This window comes from Hemiscyllium ocellatum, chromosome 19 (assembly GCF_020745735.1).
Source record: "Hemiscyllium ocellatum isolate sHemOce1 chromosome 19, sHemOce1.pat.X.cur, whole genome shotgun sequence".
Lineage (NCBI taxonomy): Eukaryota > Metazoa > Chordata > Chondrichthyes > Orectolobiformes > Hemiscylliidae > Hemiscyllium > Hemiscyllium ocellatum.
The window spans coordinates 36,642,886-36,664,649 of NC_083419.1; positions in this window are offsets into that span (position 1 = coordinate 36,642,886).

The window sequence follows — 21,764 nt, forward strand, 5'->3', positions numbered from 1 at the left end:
GTAGGGGTACGGGTGGGTTGCGCTTTGGCAGTTCGGTGTGGACTTGTTGGGCCGAAGGGCCTGTTTCCACACTGTAAGTAATCTAATCTAATAACTTTGCTTAACAGAAACAAATCTCTGATTTAAAATGAACAACTGATCCAGTATCCATTGTCACTTATGGAAGGTAGATCTAATCATCTAATACCCTTTGGATATATTGTGAATATTGTCAGGTACAGGATATCTTTTTGGAAGAAATGAGGGATTGGCTCTGATAGTGAATGATATCAACACAACCAAGAAGGAAGTCCTCCGTTCAAGAAACCAGAATGTGGAAACAGGATAGGGATGAGAAATAATAAAGTCAAGAAATTAACTGAGAGAGTAGTATATAACCATTCTAACAATAACCACATGGTAATGTGGAGCATAACGGAAGATATAATGGCAGCTAATCAGAAAAATACAACAATAATCATGGGAGATTTTTAGTCTAACTATGGACTGGAAAATTCTGACAAAAGCAACCTAAATAAAGAGTTGGTAGAATGGTAGTTTCTTAGAACAGCATGTTCTGGAACTGACCAGAGGGCAGGCTATACGAGAACTGGAATTGGACAACAAGATAGAATTAATTAATGATCTCACAGTGAAAGTGTCCCAAGATAGCCATGACCATAATAAAATTGAATTCTATATCCATTTGGAGGGCGAGAAGTGTGGGTCTGAGATTATTTTTCAACATTTGAATAAGGGTAATTATGAGGTAATGAAAGGAGATTTAATGAAGTAAATTGACAAATTAGGTTAAAGAGTTGGTCAGTAGAGATGTAGTGGCAGATATTTAAGGGGATATTTCAGAATACACAGAGATGATGCATTCAAACATGTAAAATAAACTACAAAGGTTGGACCCACCATCCATTGCCAATTACAAGGATTAATGTGGTATCAAACTTCAAGAAAAAACAAATAATTGCATAGATGATGGGTCTGAAGATTGGGAAGAATGGAAGAATTAGCAAAGATTGTATTTTTAAAAATTGAGGAGGGAAGCACTAGACTGCATTAAGAAGCTAGCCATAAATGTTTTAAGAAAAGAGTTAATGAAGTGAACATTACTCCTATATAAAGTGAGACTAGAGTATAAATGATGGAGATAGGTTATGGTAGATAAAATGAACTGGTATTTTGCATCAGTCTTCACTATAGATGCTATAGATGTGCAGCACAGTGGCGCAGTGGTTAGCACTGCTGCCTCACAGCACCAGGAGCCCAGGTTTGATTCCAGCCTCAGGTGACTGTGCACAGTCCACAGACATTCTCCCTCTGGATGTAAGTCTGCTCGCTGAGCTAGAAGGTTTGTTTTCAGCATAGCGAACGAACTTACATCCAGAACCTCAACCTGAGCTACAAATCTTCTCCATACACGCTAACATTCTCCTTATGTCTGCGTGGGTTTCCTCCAGGTACCCCAGTTTCCTCTCATAAACCAAAGATGGGCAAATTAGTTGGATTGGCCAAACTAAATTACCCCATCATGACCAGGAATGTGCAGGCTAGGTGGATTAGCCATGGTAAATAAGGGGTTTCAGGGATAGGGTCAGAGGTTAGGTCTGGGTGGCATGCTGTTTGGAGAGCAATGCAGACTCAATGGGCTGAATGGCTTCTTTCTGCACTTTAGGGCTTCTGTAATTCAAGTAACATCACAGAAGATGTTGTAAATCAGTAAATGGAAGGGAAAGAGGAATTCAAATTGCAATCACCAGAGAAGTAGTGCTGATAGATTGTTGGAGCTGTAAACTGACAAAATAGACTTCACCTTAGCATCCTAACAGAAGTGACTAATGAGATAGTTGATGCATTGGTTTTTTATTTCACCAAAACACCTTTGGTTTAGGAACAGCCCTTTAGTCTGGAAGATGACAAATATAACTCCTTTGCTCAAAAGCAAGGAACCACAAGCCTGTTAGTTAGCTTCTATCATAGGAAAAAATGTTTGAAGCTACGATAAACAAAGTCATTGTGGAGCAACTAAGCAAGTTGAAGGTAATCTGGTAGAGTCATTTTGTGAAAGGAAATCATGTTTTGTCAATCTCTTGGTGTTCTTTGAAAAAGGAAGACATGTTACATAACAAGTTATTGCAGAAGATAAAAACTCATGATGTGCGGGTAATATATTGACATGGATGGAAGCTTAAAAACAAAACCAATGAATACTGGAAATTTGAAACAAAAGCAGGAAGTACTGCAGAAACTCTGAAGCTTTGGCAGCATCTGTATGATAAATTCTGATTTAATGTTTTGAGACCAGTGACCATTTGACAGAACTGAAAATAGTTTAGAAAGGGTGGTAGTTATGCTGTTGACGGGTGGGGGGAGATTGATGAATAGTGTATATGGAGACAGTGCCCAAAGAAGGGGATGGGTAAACAAATATTAGCTGATGATAAGCTGGGTGCTAATGAGAAGCACAAATGGTTGAAAATGCACAGTAAGTAGCACAGGATGTGGAGGGGAGGGTAATGAGCATGAAGGAGGGTGTTCACATTCTAAAATTGTTAAACTCAATATTGAGTCCTGAAGATCGTTACATACCTAGTCAGTAGCTGAGATGATGTTCCTTCATCTTACTTTGAACCACTGCTGAAGTGCTACAGTAGGCCTGAGACAGGATTGTTGGCAAGGGAACCCAGTGAAAGTAGCAGGCAACTAAAAGACTGGGCTCACTTTTAAACCTGAATAGAAGATTGGCTGGCTAACAGGAAACGGTTGACATAAATAAGCTGTTTTCATGTAGGAATGTAAGCTGGGACAAGATATGGGGAGGCTACAAAATGTTATCGATAGATTAAATGAGTTTGCAAAGATTTTGAAGCATTCACAACAACCTTCAGTCAAAAGTGTCAAGTGGATAATCCATCTCTGCCTCCTCCAGAGCTCCCCAGCATCACAGATGCCGGTCTTCCGCCAGTTTGATTCACACAAGGTGATATTAAGAAATGGTTGGAGGCACTGGTTGCTTGAAAGGCTATGGGTCCTGACCACGTTCCAGCCATATTACCGAAAACAGAGCTTGCCACTCCCCTAGCCAAACTTTTCCAGTAGAGTTACAACAAGGTTTGTGCGAAGATTTGTAGCTCGGGTGCTCGTTGTTGTGGTTCTGTTCGCCGAGCTGGAAGTTTTTGTTGCAAACGTTTCGTCCCCTGGCTCGGCGACATCATCAGTGCTCTGGAGCCTCCTGCAAAGTGCTTCTTTGATGTTTCTTCCGGTATTTATAGTGGTCTGTCCTTGCCGCTTCTGGGTGTCAGTGTCAGCTGTCCGCTGTAGTGGTTGGTATATTGGGTCCAGGTCGATGTGTTTGTTGATGGCGTTTGTGGATGAATGCCATGCCTCTAGGAATTCCCTGGCTGTTCTCTGTCTGGCTTGCCCTATGATAGTAGTGTTTTCCCAGTCAAATTCATGTTGCTTGTTGTCTGCGTGTGTGGCTACTAGGGATAGCTAGTCATGTCGTTTTGTGGCTAGTTGATGTTCATGTATGCGGATTGTTAGCTGTCTTCCTGTTTGTCCTATATAATGTTTTGTGCAGACCTTGCATGGTATTTTGTAAACTACATTAGTTTTGCTCATGTTGGGTATCGGGTCCTTTGTTCTAGTGAGTTGTTGTCTAAGCGTGGCTGTTGGTTCGTGTGCCGTTATGAGTCCTAAGGGTCGCAGTAGTCTGGCTGTCAGTTCTGAAACGCTCCTGATGTATGGTAACCTATCAACAAAGACGGCATACTTAAACTACTGGACTTGTGCCTCACTACACACTTTACATTCAACAATCAGATATACGAACAAATCAACGGAACACCCATGGGATCACCAATCTCGGGACTCATAGCAGAGGCAGTTATGCAAAGGTTAGAACAAACAGCCCTACCACATATTCAACCCAAACTCTAGGTCAGATATGTCGATGACACGTTCGTAATCATCAAAAACACGGAAATAGAAAAAACACACCGGATCATCAACGCCACACTCACAGGAATCCGATTCACAAGAGAAGAAGAAAAGGATAGCCAACTCCCATTCCTAGACGTGATAGTACAGAGAACACCAAACGGAGAATTCACCACAAGGGTACACAGGAAAACAACACACACAGACCAAGTCCTAAACTATGAAAGTAACCACCCCAACACACACAAACGAAGCTGCATCAGGACACTATTCAAAAGAGCCACAACACACTGCAGTACACCAGAACTGCAAAAAGAGGAAGAGGAACACCTATACAAGGTATTCGCCAAAAATGGATACCCGCGCAACTTTATCAACAGCTGCCTAAGAGACAGACCACGGAACGAGGACATGCCACAACCAAAAGGACTAGCCACACTACCATACATCAGGAGCGTTTCAGAACTGACAGCCAGACTACTGCGACCCTTTAGGACTCATAACGGCACACAAACCAACAGCCACGCTCAGACAACAACTCACTAGAACAAAGGACCCAATACCCAACATGAGCAAAACTAATGTAGTTTACAAAATACCATGCAAGGACTGCACAAAACACTATATAGGACAAACAGGAAGACAGCTAACAATCCGCATACATGAACATCAACTAGCCACGAAACAACACGACCAGCTATCCCTAGTAGCCACACATGCAGACATGAATTCGACTGGGAAAACACTACTATCATAGGGCAAGCCAGACAGAGAACAGCCAGGGAATTCCTAGAGGCATGGCATTCATCCACAAACGCCATTAACAAACACATCGACCTGGACCCAATATACCAACCACTACAGCGGACAGCTGAAACTGACACCCAGAAGCGGCAATGACAGACCACTATAAATACCGGAAGAAACATCAAAGAAGCGCTTTGCAGGAGGCTCCAGAGCACTGATGATGTCGCCTAGCCAAGGGACGAAACGTTTGCAACAAAAACTTCCAGCTCGGCGAACAGAACCACAACAACAGAGTTACAACAGTGGCATCAAGTCAACAATGCGGCAAATTGCCCAGGTAAGTACTGTCCACACAAAGCTAGACAAATCCAATCCAGCCAATTACCACCCCATCAGTCTTCTAAAAATCATCAGTAAATTGAAGGAAGATACCAACAACAGTGTTATCAAGCAGCACCTGCTCAGCGATAACTTGCTCAGTGATGCCAAATATCGATTCTGCCAAAACCACTCAGCTCCTGACTTCATTACAGCCTTGGTTCAAACATGGGCAAAAGAGCTAAATTCCAGAGGTGAGGTGAGAGTGACAGTGTTGACATCAAGGCCTCATTTGACTGAGTGGGGAATCAAGAGGTATGATGGGGCAAATTCTCCACTGGTTGGAGTCATACTTGGCACATAGGAAGATGGTTGTGATTGTTGGAGGTCAGTCATCTCCACTCCAGGACATCTCTGCAGAAGTTCCTCAGGATAGTGTCCTAGGCCCAATCATCTTCAGCTGCTTCAATGATCCTCCCTCTATCATGAGGTCAACCGTGGGGCTGTTTGCCAATGATTGCACAGTGTTCAGCATCCTTCATGACTCCTCAGACATAGAAGCAGTCCATGTTCAAATGCAACAAGATCTAGATAATATCCAAGTTTGGACTGACAAGTGGCAAGTAACATTGGCACCACACAAATGCCAGGTAATGACCAGTTCTAATAAAACACAATCTAACCACTGCCCCTTGACATTCAGTGGTGTTACCAACACTGATTTCCCCCACTATCAACATCCTGGGAGTTACTACTGACTAGAAATTCAACTGACTTGCCACATAAGCACATTGGCTACAAGAGTAAGTCAGAGGCTAGGAATACTCTGGCGAGTAACTCAACTCCTGACTCCCCAAAGCCCACACATCTTCTACAAGGTGCAAGTCAAGAATGTGATCGAATGTTCCCTACTTGCCTGGATGCGAAATAACAAAAACTTGACACCATCCAGGACAACGCAAGCCACTTGACTGACACCACATTCGCAAACATTCACTACCAACGCTCATCAGCAACAGTGTGTACGATCTATAAGATCCCCTGCAGAAATTCACCAAAGACCCTTGCATAGCTCCATCCAAATCCACATCCACTTCCATCTATAAGGACAAGGGCAGCAGATACATGGAAACAACACTGCCTGCAAGTTCCCCTTCAGGTCACTCACCATCCTGACTTGGAAATTCATCACCCTTCTTTTACTATCACTGGACCAAAATTGTGGAATTGCCTCCCTAATAGCATTGTGGCCTACCTACAGCACATGGACTGCAGCAGTTCAAGAAGGAAGCTCACTATCACCTTCTCAAGGACAACTAGTGACAGGCAATAAATGCTGGCCATCCAGCAATGCCCACCTCCCACAAGTGAATAAAAAATGGAAAATGTGAAATTATTCATTTTGTCAGAAGCTTTTTGATTTTAATGGGATATGGGCATCTCTGGCTAGGCCAACATTTATCATATATTCCTCATTGCCCAGAAGACAGTTAAGAGTTAAGCAACGTTATGTGGGTCTGATATTATATGTAGGCCAGACCAGATAAATAGGGTCATAGTCATATAGCACAGAAACTGACCCTTCGGCCCAACTCGTCCATACCAAGCAAGTTTCCTGAACTAAACTAGTCCCACTTGCCTTTTGCATTTCCTTCCTCAAAGTTCATTAATGAATTGGATGGATTTTTATGAAAATCTGCAATGGTCATATACCTTCATACCAGCATTTTTTAAAAGTTCCAGACTTTCCTTTAATTGAAACTTCATTGTCTACAATGGTGGGACCCCAGATCATAAGCTCTGAGTGCTAGATTACAATAACATATTACAGCACCTTCTTCACAAAGTATCATATGTTATTATATTCCCATATTATCTAAATGGTGAAAGTTGCAAACTTCTGAGACACAGAGCAATCTAGATGTTTGAGTATGTAAATATGGAAAAATGATATGTAGGTATCACAAATCAAAAGAAAGTTAACAATAAAAAAATTGTTTGTTACAAGGGACATTAAACACAAAAGAAGGGAGATTAGGCATTTGTGACTGTACATCTGGAGTACTATGTCTTAGTCATTTTTTTTCAGGAAAAAATGTAAATGTGTTGGAAGCAATTTAGAGAAGGTTTACCAGAGTAACACTTGGAATAAGTTGCTTGTCTTACGTAAACAGTTTGAACAGGTTGACAGGAGAAATTATTTGAGGGGTCATGACAGATTGGATATGTAAAAGTTGTTTTCTGTTAGAGAATCTAGAACTAGGTGTTCTGAAGAAGGGTCACTGGGCCCAAAACATTAATTCTGATTTATCTCCAAGAAAAAGGAGGAGGATATATCTGGGACAGATAGCTGGGATTGAGTGAAAACCAAGAAGAGTATAGAGGCAGTAGGAGGATACTGAAGCAGGAAATCAAGAGGGCATGAAATAGTGTTGGCAAATAGAGTTAAAGACAATCCAAAGTGATTCCATAAGTACATTAAAGGCAAATGGTAACTAGGGAGAGAATAGAAAATGTGGCCATCCATGTGTAGAACTGCAGGAGATGGATTACATACAAAATGAATATTTTGCCATAGTATTTGCTACGGACAACGACATGGAAGGTAGGTAACCTGGGAAAATAAATAGCGATGTCTTGAAAAGTGTTCACGTTATAGAAGAGGAGGTGCTGGAGGTCTTAAAATGCATAAAGGTGAATAAATCTCCAGGATCTGATCAGTTCTGTTCCTTAGCTTCACACAACATTCTGGGCATCAACAGCCGTGGGTGAGGTGATGTTGGACTGGAGGTTGGCTTACGTAGTGCTATTAATTAAGAAAAGCTGTAAGGAAAAGCTAGTGAACTATAGACCAGTGAGCCTTCCATCAGTGTTGGGTAAGTTGTTGGAAGGGTTTTTGAGGAACAGGATTTACATGTATTTGGAAAGTCAGGGACTGATTATACATAGTCAACATGGCTCTGTGCATGGGAAATCATGTCTCACTAGCTTGATTGGGGTTTTTGAAGAGGTGATGAAGAAGATTAATGAAGGCAGAGTCGTATACATTTTCTGTATGGACTTCAGCAAAGTGTTCAACAAGCTTCCTTATGGGAGACTGGCTAGTAAGGTTACAGCACATGAGATCCAGGGTGAGATAGCCAATTGGATACAAAATTGGCTTGAAGATAGGGGACAGAGGGTGGTGGAGGGTTGCTTTTCGGACTGGAGGCATACGACCAGTAGTTTGCCACAAGGAATAGCGCTGGGTCCACTGTTTTTTTATTATTTATATAAATGATTTGGGTGTCAATATAGGAGGTATGGTTAGTGCCTTTCCAGATGACACCAAAATAGGCAGTGTAGTGGACAATGAAGAAGTTTACCTCAGAATACAGTGGGATCTTAATCGCATGGGCCAATGGGCCGAGGAGTGGCAGATGGAGTTTAATTTAGATAAGTGTGAGATACTGCATTTTGGAAAGGCAAATCAGGGCAGGACCTATCAACTTAATGTTAAGGTCCTGGGGAGTGTTACTGAACAATGAGACCTTGGGATGTAAGTCATAGAGAGGTACATCATGGAAACACACCCTTTGTTCCAACCGTCAATGCTGACCAGATATCCCAACCTAATATAAGTCCCATTTTCCAGTGCTTGTCCCATATCCCTCTAAACCTTCCTTCTTATATATGCATCCAGATGTCTCTTAAATGTTGCAATTGTACCAGCCTCAACCACATCCTCTGGCAGCTCATTCCATATACGCGCCACCCTCTGTGTGAAAAATTTGCCTCTTAGCTCCCTTTTATATCTTTACCCTCTCACCCTAAACCTATGACCACTAGTTCTGGACTCCCCGACCCAGGGAAAAGACATTGTCTGTTAATCCTATTCATGCCCCTTTTGATTTTATAAACCTCTATAATGTCAATCCTTAGCTTCCAATGCTCCAGGAAAACAGCCTCAGCCTATTCAGCCTCTCCTTATAGCTTAAAGCCTCCAACCCTGCAACTTTGTTATAAATCTTTTCTGAACCCTTTCAAGTTTCACAACATCTTTCTGATAGGAAGGAAACCAGAATTGCACATAATATTCCAACAGTGGCCTAACCAATGTCCTGTACAGCCGCAACATGACCTCCCAACTACCGTACTCAATACTCTGACCAATAAAGGAAAGCATACCAAACGCCTTCTTCACTATCCTAATCTAGCTGCAACTCCACTTTCAAGGAGCTATGAACCTGCACTCCAAGGTCTCTTTGTTCAGTAACACTCCCTAGGATCTTACCATTAAGTGAATAACTCCTGCTCTGATTAGCCTTTCCAAAATGCAGCACCACACATTTAGCTAAATTAACTCCATCTGATGAAGGTCCTGTTGTACTCTGAGGTAACGTTCTTCGCTGTCCACTACACCTCCAATTTTGATGTCATCTGCAAACTTACTAACTATATCTCTTTTGTTCACATCCAAATCATTTATATAAAGGACGAAAAGTAGGGGACCCAGCACTGATCCTTGTGGCACTCCACTGGTCACAGACTCCAATCTGAAAAACAACCCTCCACCACCACCCTGCATCTTCTACTTTTGAGCCAGTTCTGCATCCAAATGGCTAGTGCTCCCTGTATTCCATGAGATCTAACCTTGCTAATCTGTCTCCCATGAGGAACTTTGTCAAATGCTTTACTGAAGTCCATATAGATCATGTCTACCTCTAAACCCTCATCAATCCTCTTCGTTACTTTTTCAAAAAACTCAATTAAGTTCATAAGATATGATTTTCCATGCACAAAGCTGTGTTGACTATCCCTAATCAGGTAAAGACAATGACTGCAAATGCTGGAAACCAGAATCTAGATTAGAGTGGGGCTGGAAAAGTACAGCCAGTCAGGCAGCATCAGAGGAACAGTAGTATATTCCTGATGAAAGGCTTTTGCCTGAAACGTCGATTTTACTGCTCCTTGGATGTTGCCTGAACTGCTGTGCTTTTCCAGCACTGCTCTAATCTAGACCCTATCCCTAATCAGACCTTGCCTTTCCAAATGCTCATAAATCCTGTCCATCCATATTCCCTCCAACAACATCCCCACTAGTGATGTCAGGCACATCAGTCTATAGTTCCCTGGCTTTTCCTTCCCACCTTTCTTAAGTAGTGGTACCACATTAGCCAACTTCCAGTCTTCCGGAAACGCACCTGTGACTATCAATGATGCAAATATCTCAGTGAGGGGCCAAGCAATTATTCTCCTAGGTTCCCACAAACTTCTAGGGTACACCTGATCAGGTCCTGAGGATTTATCCACTTTTATGCATTTCAAGGCATCCAGCACAAAACCGCGCACCCCCCCCCCGGAATATGGACATTTTTCAAGATATCACCAACTATTTCCCCACTTCCTATATCTTACATATCCTTCTCTACAGTAAACATTGATGCAAAATGCTCGTTTAGTATTTCCCCATATAGTTACTTGAAAGTGGAGTCTCAGGGAGACAGGCTGGTAGAAAAGGTGTTTGGCATGCTTGTCTTTATTGGTCAGAACATTGAATATAGAAGTTGGGATGTCATGTTGTAGCTGTACAGAGCATTGGTGAGGCCACTTTTGGAATACAGCATATGATTCAGGTCACCCTTCTCTGGGAAAGATCGTGTTAAAGGTGAGAGAGTGTAGAAAAGATTTACAAGGACGTTGCTGGGACTAAAGGATTTGAGTTATAAGGAGAGGCTGAATAAATTGGGGCTTCTTTCGCTGGACCATCAGAGACTGAGGGGTGACGTTACAGAGGTTTATAAAATTATGAGGGGCGTGGATAGGGAAAATAGCCAATTTTTTTTTAACCTTGGGTGGGAGAGTCTAAAACTATGGAGGATATAGTTTTAAGGTGAGAGGAAAAAGTTAAAAGGAGCTAAGTGGTAACTTTTTCACAGAAGGTTATTCAAATATGGAATGAACAATAGGGAGTGGTGGAGGAGGCTGGTACATTTACAACATTTAAAAGGCATCTGATAGGTATATGAATAGGAAGGATTTAGATGGATATGAGTGAAATGCTGGGAAATGGGAGCAGGTCAGATTAGGCTGTCTGGTCAGTGCTGATGAATTGGGCCAAAGGGATTGTTTCCATAGTGTATGATTCTATGACCTATAACTAGAGGGTCATCCACTTAGAACAATGAGTTGTTTTTTTTCTCTCTGAGGATCATGAATCTTTGGGACTCTGTTCCTGAAAATATGGTGGAAGCAGAGTCTTTGCATAATTTTAAGGCAGGAATGGATAGTTTCTTGGTAAGCAAGGAGTGAAAGATTTCAGAGTAGAAGGGAATGCAGGTTTGAGTTTACAATCATATCGCCCATGAGCTTATGAGGTGATAGAGCAACCTCAGGCTGCTGATTGACCTACTCCTGTTCCTTTTTCATAAGAGCTGATTTGACACAGTCAGAAAAATTGAAAATAGACATGGAAGGAGATATGCAGACAGAAGGAGAAAAAAAGTCAGGGAGATTAATTGGAGAAAGGAGAAACAAGTTATTATTTTCATTTATTTTGACAAATGAACATTTTCATTAAATGTTCATTTGTCAAAATAAATGAAAATAACATTGTTCTCCTTTCTCTAATTAATCTCCCTTACATTTTCATTAAATGCTCATGGTAAGAAACAAATGTTTCCTTTTACATGAAAATTACTCTGGCAATACTGGTCAATGTTTTGGCTATGATCAGAATGAAAACATGTCTGCAACCAAACCTGTTAAATGTTCAGGTATTGTTGATATTGGTTTAGTCATTGAGTTCTGGGAGATTTTAAGTATATGTACCATTTTGCATTGTAATGTGTAAGTTTTTGTTTAAATTGTTAAGAATTGCATCAGAAGAGCTGACTCCCCTGTTCCTTTGGTGAGGTAGAAATAAAACTGGTTCAATAATGTCTGTCTGTTGTTAATCTCAGTACAATAGACAACACAGAAAAAGCGAAGAAGTTTCATGGTGGATTTAGAATGGTCATAGCCTGTGTGATTCACTGTTCAAACTTCTTGAATCTTTGAGTATTTACCTTCTCAAGCATTTCAAAATGTTGCATTTTGCTTTTAGATCTCCTGTAACCTTCACTATTCCAGTAAGTGCACTTCAGAGAATTCCAGAGGGAGTTCCCATCAATTCAGATTACCATAAAGTGACATTATTATCTGAGCGGGACTATATGCCAACGTTCCTCCCTAGCTCTGCTTTGCTGTTTGCATTATGTAAGTGGAATGTTCATGGTTGCCAGTGTGTTTCAGGATTCTTTATTTCCAACAGTAGCAAAACTAGAGGATTGTTTAAAGGGACAGTCAAACACCAGAAGAAAATTATTCAAAGCATTCTAGTCTCATTGACGGAAGGATAAATCTTGCATTTCAACTTGTGTTCAAATGCAAAGACATGCAAGTGGGACACAGGAATGTAAAAATGGAAATTCCTGAATTGCTTTCTGCCTGACACATTGACATTGTCGAAATGTATAAAAAGAACTTGCATCTTTAATGAATTCAGAGCATCCCAAAGCACTTTACTACCAATGAAGTACTTGAAGTGCAGTCACTCCTGTAATAGCTGAAATGTGGTATTGAAATTGTGCGCAAAATGGTCCCAGAAACAGCAAACAGCACACGGACTGCAGCAGTTCAAGAAGGCAGCTTGCTGCTCCCTTCTCAAGGGCAACTAGGGATGGACAGAAAATACTGGACCAGCCACTGCAGCCCATGTCCCGCAGGTGAATGAAAAAAAAATCACGTACACTAACCTGATCATCTATTCTGGATTAAGTAAGGATGGAAATGCTTCAGAAGCCTTTCATGACTTATACTTGGAATGAATGCATTGTCTCATGAGGAACGTTTGGAAAGGCTATGGCTGTATCTGCCAGAGTTCCAAAGGGTTCAAGTATTAACTTGACTGAATTATATGAGATCTTTAGGAAAATCGACTGGGTAGATGTGTAGAAGATATTTCCTCTTACAGGATATTCTAGAATTGGTGGTCACTGTATAAAAGTTAAAGAGTCGTTATATTTAAAACTGAGATGAGGTGATTTTTTTTTCACAAAAATTTGAGAGTCATTGGAACCCTTTTCTGAAAAGGTGTTGGAGTAGAATCTCTGAATATTTTGAAGTGCTGGAGGGATTTTTGGTAAGCAAGAGGGTGAGAAGTTCTGGAGGATAGGAGGGACTGTGGATTTTGAGGTGAAAATCTGATGGTCATATTAAATGGCAGAACAGGCTCCCAGAACTGAATGAGCTCCTGTTCTGTGATCATATCATTTTGATTGAACGATAAATGTTAGCCAAGACACTGGAAATAAATCTGTTACTTTTCTTCAAATAGTACTGTTGATTGTTTAGGTCCAATGGAATTATCAGATGTGATCTCAGTTAAGACATCTCATCAGGAAGTTGGCTCCTAAGCCAGTGAGCATTCCTCAAGTGGCATTGTCTGATAGCACTGGATTGTCTATCTAGATGTGGTGTTCAAGTGGCTGGTGAGACCTGAGCACATCATACCAACCTGTCAGTACAAACTGGGCAGAGGAACCAGTCCCTGTGTTGGGTCAGGGTACATTTATTTAATATTCTGGCCTGAAAGGTTAGCTGTGGACACTGTGCTGTATGTCCTTGGGCATCCTAAAATTAAAGTCGAATTAAGACTTAGCTTTAAAATCAGTGAGTCTGAAGCTAGTAATTAACTTGTAAATATTTCTGTAACCATGATGATTGCTTTTAGAAACGTTTTTTTGGTTGGATGACTTTGTACACTAAGGATTGGGCAGGACTAGCAGCTTAATGTTCCAGGATACACTATAGGAAGGAGCATGGATAGGGTAAATAGACAAAGTCTTTTCCCTGGGGTCGGACAGTCCACAACTAGAGGGCATACGTTTAGGCTGAGAGGGAAAAGATATGAAAGAGACCTAAGGGGCAACTTTTTGGTACATGTATGGAATGAGCTGCCAGAGGAAGTGGTGGAGGCTGATACAATTGCAACACTTAAGAGGCATTTGGATGGGTATATGAATAGGAAGGGTTTGGAGGGATATGGACGGGGTGCTGGCAGGTGGGACTAGATTGGGTTGAGATATCTGGTCGGCATGGACAGGTTGGATCGAAGGGTCTGTTTCCATGCTGTACATCTCTATGACTCTAAGGATAGAAAGGGGGGGGGGGCGGCGGGAGGGTCAAGAAAGGAGGGCGTGTGGTACTTTTAATAAGGATTAACATTACAGCTGTACTTAGGAATACATCCAGGGAAGTGATTTGGGTGGAACTCAAAAATAGGAAAGGGATGATCACCTGATTGGGATTGTATTATAGACCACCCAATAGTCAGCCAGAAACTGAGTATCAAATTTGGAAGGAGATCAGTTATCTGTAAGAATAGGAGCATTGTTATGGTAGGGGATTTTAACTTTCGAAACATGGACCATGACTGCCATAGTGTTAAGGGTTTAGATGGAGAGAAATTTGTTAAGTGTGTACAAGAAACTTTTCTGATTTAGTCTGTGGATGTACCTATGAAAGAAGTTGCCAAACTTGACCTACTCTTGGGAAATAAGGCAGGGCAGGTGACTGAGGCACTTTGGGGCCAGCGACCATAATTCTATTAGTTTTAAAATAGTGATGGCAAAGGATAGGCTGGATCTAAATTGGAGGAAGGCCAATTTTGACCATATTAGGCAAGAACATTCAAAAGTTGATTGGGGGAAGATGTTCGCAGCTAAAGGGACAGCTGGAAAATGGGAAGCTTTCAAAAATGAGATAACGAGAGTCAGAGGCAGTATTTTCCTGTCAGGGTAAAAGGCAAAGCTGGTAGCTGTAGGGAATGATGGATGACTAGAGAAATTGAGAGTTTGATTAAGAAAAAGAAGGAAGCACATGTCAGGTAGAGACAGCAGAGATCAAGTGAATCCTTAGAAGAGTGCAAACGTAGGAAGAGTATACTTAAAAGGGAAATCAGAAAGGCAAAAATGGAACATGAGATAGCTTTGGCAAATAAGGTTAAGGAGACTCCAAAGGAATTCTATAAATACATTAAGACAAAAGGTAACTTGGGAGAGAATAGGGCCCCTCAAAGATCAGCAAGGTAGTCTATGTGTGGAACTGCAGGAAATGAGAGAGATACTGAACGAGTATTTTGTATTAGTATTTACTGTGGACAAGGACATGGAAGATGTAAAATGTGGGGAAATAGATGGTGACATTTTGAAAAATGTACATATTACAGAGGAGGAAGTGCTGAATGTCTTAAAATGCATAAAAGTGGATAAATCCCCAGTACCTGATCAGGTGCAGCCTAGAACTCTGTGGGAGGCTATAGAAGTGATTGCTGGGCCTCTTACTGAGATATTTGTATCATCGATAGTCATAGGTGAAGTGCCGGAAGACTGGAGGTTGGCTAACATGGTACCACTATTTAGGAAAAGCCAGTGAACTATAGGCTAGTGAGCCTGACGTTGGTGGTAGGCATGTTGTTGGAAGGAATCCTGAGGGGCAGGATTTACATGTCTTTAGAAAGGCAAGGATGGATTAGGGATAGCCAACATGGCTTGATGCATGGAAAATCATGTCTCACAAACTTGATCGAGTTTTTTGAAAAAATAACAAAGAGGATTGATGGGGTTAGAATGGTGGATGTGATCTATGTAGACTTCAGTAAGGCATTTGACAAAGTTCCTCATGGTAGGCTGGTTAGTAAGGTTAGATCTCATGGAATACAGGGAGAACTAGCCATTTGGACACAGAACTGGCTCAAAGGTAGAAGACAGAGGGTGGTGGTGGAGGGTTGTTTTTCAGACTAGAGGCCTGTGACCAGTGAAGTGGCACAAGGATCGGTGCTGGGTCCACTAGTTTTCACCATTTATATAAATGATTTGGATGTGACCATAAGAGGTATAGTTAGTAAGTTTGCAGATTACATCAACATTGGATGTGTAGTGGACAGCAAAAAGGTTACCTCAGATTACAATGGGATCTTGATCAGATGGACCAATGGGCTGAGGAGTGGCAGATGGAGCTTAATTTAGATAAATGCGAAGTGCTGCATTTTGGGAAATCAAATCTAAGCAGGATTTATACACTTAATGGTAAGGTCCTAGGGAGTGTTGCTAATCAATGAGACCTTTGAGTACAGGTTCATAACTCCTTAAAGTGGAGTGACATGTAGACAGGGTAGTGAAGAAGGCATTTGGCATGTTTTTCTTTGTTGGTCAGAATATTGAGTACAGGAGTTTAGATCAGAGTGGTGCTGGAAAAGCACAGCAGGTCAGGAGCAGGAAAATCGATGGTTTGGGCAAAAGCCCTTCATCAGGAATAGAGGCAGGAAGCCTCCAGGGTGGAAAGATAAAAGATTTTATCTTTTTATAGAGTTTTATAAAATTATGAGGAGCATGCATAGGGCGAATAGCCAAGGTTTTTGTTTTCCTTGGGTGGGGGAGTCCAGAACAAGAGAACAAAAGTTTCGTCTAAGGGGGAAATATTTACAAGAGACCTAAGGGGCAACGTTTTCATGCAGAGGATGGTGCATGTATGGAATGTGCTGCCAGAGGAAGTGGTGGAGGCTAGTACAATTGCAACATTGAAAAGGCATCTGATGGGTATATGAATAGGGAAGGTTAGAGGGATACGGGTCAAGTGCTGGCAAATTGGACTAGATTAGGTAAGGATATCTGGTCGGCATGGACAAGTTGGACCGAAGGATCTGTTTCCGTGCTGTATGATTATATGACTCTGTGCCTCCAATGGATTTTTGTTAATTTTATTTGTTTGAAATCCAGCATAGAAAATGACGCCTGAAGGTTTGTTAGTGTGCTGTGGAATCTACTTTTAGAAACTACAGAGAAGCGCCCGTGGCTGACAGGGAGAAACTTCTGTTTCAGTGCTTACTTTGATGTGTGTTTTGGTCGGATTCGACTTAGCTGTGTAGAGTAGCACTTCTGAGAAAAGACGGATATGATGAGTTAAATCTTTGCAGAGATTAGTTAGTTTTGTTCTAGCTGCAAATGTGTTGCTGGTCAAAGCACAGCAGGTTAGGCAGCATCTCAGGAATAGAGAATTCCACAGCTGCAAATGTGTTGCTGGTCAAAGCACAGCAGGTTAGGCAGCATCTCAGGAATAGAGAATTCCACAGCTGCAAATGTGTTGCTGGTCAAAGCACAGCAGGTTAGGCAGCATCTCAGGAATAGAGAATAGAGTTTTGTTCTAGACCAAGTAAAATCCAGAAATGGTTATTTAAGCAACATGTAATGCATTCTAAGTTTTTGGTAGCTCCAGGAAGAAGCTATTACATTTCTAGTTTGAAGATGAAAGTGACTTAAGCCTACCAAGGTATTAGATACAGGAATACTAGGATAGTATTATGAGTGTTGTTTTGGGTTCTGAAGTCAGAATGCTTTGCAGCATGATACAAAAGCTATTTTGTTCATTTACAATTTATACAGTAATGTTTTGGGATTAATGGAGTAATACTGTAAGTTCAAAATCTTTGAATTTGTATCATAAGTGTTTGAATTATTCTATTTTATCTCCATTCCTTTTGCAGTAAACTTCTGTTTTATTGCTATAGCAAAATCAAAAACATTGTGTGCTTATTTTTGAGCAATAAGCTACTTCATTAAAACTAAAATAAAATAAACTATGGCCTGTAGAGCCAGGTCCCTGGCTGGGATCTGACTTGTCTGGTAACAACATCTGCTGGAATCATAACAACAGACATGTGCTAGCCTCGAAAAACTTTCATGGTACGATTGTGCCCCACTTGCAACACTCTACTATACTTCATTGCTGCACTTCAGGATCCGTCAGCGACTGTCATTGTAATGTTCCCGCAAGGAGACTGTGCATACAGAGACACACATCCAGCTCATGGACTGGACCACGCTGTATCTTCAGGTTCTTCACTTGCTGTCAAAATGCTTATTCATTCTGAGCTTACCCAGATGGTCACAGCATCATAGCCCTACCTTTTGAGTTGTTTTATCCAGAGCTACCAGGCTCATGTGCATTTAGTGCGGGCACGTAGGCAGGAAGCTTGTCCTGGTTTCAGCAGGCCGCAGTCAAGACAAGTAGGATAGCCTTCAGTTAGGCATTGTAACTCAAGAGCAGTCTTGGGTACTAATCAAGGGATTCAGACATCTGTCAATCAGCCATTTGGAGTGGTCAAGGTCACATATAGGCTGGGGAGCCCAATGCCAAGCACACTACCACCTGCCTCGATCTTTTTTTGCTATTCTTTGGGCTGTTATTCCTCTGGAGTGAGAGAGAGGCAGGTCTGGTGCCATGGCCTCCATTGCTGGTCATGGGGGAAGGGGAAGTCCTGTAACTGTACTACTCTATCCAGCTGGACCTCCAGGCCTCTGCTCACAAAATGGACAGCCATCTCTCAGGCAAATATCAGGAACTTCGCAGGGCAGCTCCAGACTGACAGCGTTTCCTCGTGAAAACAACAGGGTTTTAAAGATGGCGCAGGTGCTCAGGATTCAGCGTTTTAGCAGCTATCTGCTGAGTGTTGAGATGTTCTGGGATAGTGGGTGGTAAAATGGAGCTAAAATTAGATGTGAGAGATGCCATATGACAACACAGATTGAATAAAATATGAAGAGAAATCTCACTAGCCCATGTAGTGAGAGTTCTCTCCAAATAATTCAAGCTTGCACTTCGCCAAAAAAAAATTAAATCCGGCAATTAGGGTTTATTTCAGTGCTCCCTGCACAGCTATCTTTAACCCTCTATCAACCTGGTGAAATGGGAAGTGTCCATACGCTTCTCGGCCATTTTAGTCAGACAGCCAGCCAATTGGGAACCACATATTTTGCTTTCTTAAACAAAAAGGGAGCAGAGAAAGCAAGTTTTGACCTTCATACTCTAGAACAATGTATCAACCTACATGTATTACGCAAGTTTCAAAGACCATTTCTAAGAGCAATAGTTCTGAATGGCAAACTTAGAATCAATGTACAAACCTATAGAAGGTTACCAGTCATCACCAAGTTACTTTGTACCTTCAGTTAACTTATTGAAAAAAGATCCCCCAGCTGCAGCTTGAAAAGAATGTGTGATATGCTGATTTAATTCTTCCTGTTCTTAGTTTTCATTTAGGTAATTAATTATTTTAGCAATTCAGATGAAGGCATCTGTGTGAAATGGCAGGATATTACTTCCTGTGCTAATTAAATAAATGCACAACTCACATAATTATCGCTCTTAATTATTTCTGCACGATAGCATGGATGCCACTTTTGAGTGGTGCTTGCTTGAAGGATTTTACATTCTAATGAATTAACATTTCACAGATACATTGTGGCTCTGATCAGATCTTAATAGTTTGACAATTGAAAGATTTACTTCAAAAAGCAATTGGGTACATTTTAAGTTGAATATTTCATTTCACAAATGAGAAATTCGATAATCCATATTAACACAATGGCTGAATCGTATATCGAACGACCCAAGACATATTTTATTATGTGTGTGTAAAATGTATGAATGTAAAAGAAAAATTGCCACTCCAAAAAGCATGCTTCATAGCTTTGAAGAGGAACTTTCTATAAAAAAAAGTCTATTTCTCTGACAGTTCATTTCTCATACCAATGTTGAGTACAGCGGATATAACAGGATGCTCATTAATGCATATTCATAATCGCTGGGGGCTAAATTGTATCTGTACTTAGCACATCTGCACTGACAGTGATGCAAAATATCAATATGCACCATGTTATATGAAAGTGTAAAATTGAATACTTGTTTAGCCTTTTAGGTGAAGATGCATGTGTTGCAGGAATGAGGTTGATATGTTACTGTTGAATTGTTTCTTTGGATGATGAAAGGGATATATAAGTTAGGACTTTCTGTTTTTCAAGTGTTGAGAGCTAGTGCTGCTTGACGCTTTATTCCAGAAACTTTGTTTGTTGCACTGTTGGTTACATCTACAATTGACAGATGCTCATTGAAGGAAGAGACAAAGGTAGATAATTTATCAATTAGATTGTATTAATTGATTTATATACCTTCATGGCATTCTGTAGTAATAAGCAGAGTATACTCAACCTTGGGACTCTGCTGACATTCAGAAATGATACAAGATGGTCTGCCATGGATATAATGTTATCAATACAGTTTGATTGAATTATGGTGCTGCAGATTCACTCCAGCTATTTATTATCTTTTATAGATCAGGCCTGTAAATCAGCTATTGCACAGGCAAATAGTGGCACAATCAAGGTTTCTGTGACTAGATAGATATGAATGAGGAATAGCATTCAGCCCATCAATCCAAAACATAAGTACAGTTGAACGATCGTATACTGCCAGGATGCTAGCCATGAATATTTTCTCATAACAAGAACAGAAATTGCTGAAACAACTCAGCAGTCTGGCAGCATTTGAAGCAGGGTAATTGGACATGAAATGTTAACTCTGCTTTCTCTCCATATATGCTGCCAGATCTGCTAAGCTTCTCGAGCAATTTCCATTTTTGTTTCAGATTTCCAGCATCCGCAGTCCATTGTTTTAATTGTTTTTATATGTTGATCACTCATTGTGAGGATTTTCTTTCCTTATTTTAATCTCAGAATACTCCAGGATGGGTTAGTCAACTTTCCTTCCCTGCCTCATTCAATGATTCTTCCATGTGAGAGTTGGAATGGTCTCTGACTAGGATGTCGATTAAATTGTCCTCAAGGTGCATGCGTCATACCTGCACAAAATGGCTGCCAACACCTGCAGCATGGCTAGGTAAAGTCCTGTGCTTTTTTTCTTCAGGATGGAGTAAAAATCTTGGAAGTGGGGGCCCTGCAACAGACAATTGATTACTGCTTCAGTGTTTCTGTAAAGCCACTGATTTAATAGTACTTCATTGGCACGCTTTCTCCAAGTATACAGTTGAAAAAAGTACTGCCTCAAAAACATATCTACATTATGTTGTGTTGATCTGCAGACCTCTTTATTACATCAGCTAAGCAAGTGCAATGAGAACAAGGCAATTACGAACAGAACTTGAAGTTCCCATTTCTCAACCTTCAGCTACAGCAAGAACTCGAAGATAACAGGCTGAATTTTATGAATTATTTTAGATAAATCCAAGTTGTGTGAGTTTTTTGGAGAGTTTTACACTGTGAAGCCTAGTGAGTTCTCTGGCTCTACCGTACCAAACAACTTGTCTCACTAATTACCTACCAGACCACCATGGTGTCTGTTGCATCAAGTTTCTATCCATTTTACCAGGCTCTGTTTCTAGAACAACTTGCCACTCAGCTGCAACTCGCCAAAACACTGGCATCCCTTGCATCCATACCATACTTAAAGCCTGGTGTGCACCTGGCATTCTGAAGCTCATTCAAGAACAGAACCTCTTTACTGGTGAGCTTTTAGGGAAAGCAATGACCTTGTTGTATTATTGCCAGACTATTAGGGGCTTTTGCCCGAAACATCGATTTTTCTGCTCCTTGGATGCTGCTTGACCTGCTGTGCTTTTTCAGCTCCACTCTAATCCAGACTCTGGTTTCCAGCATCTGCAGTCTTTGTTTTTACCTATTAGTCCAGAAACCCAGGTAATTTTCGAGGTCCTGGGTTCAAATCCCATTATGGCAGACAGTGGAACTTGCGTTCAGTAAAAAATCTAGAATTAAGAGTCTAATGATTACCATGTAAACATTGCGATTGTTGGTTAAACACATCTGGTTCACTAATGTCCTTTAGAGAAGGTAAGCTGCTGACTTTCCTGGCCTGGCTTATATGTGAGTCCAAATCCA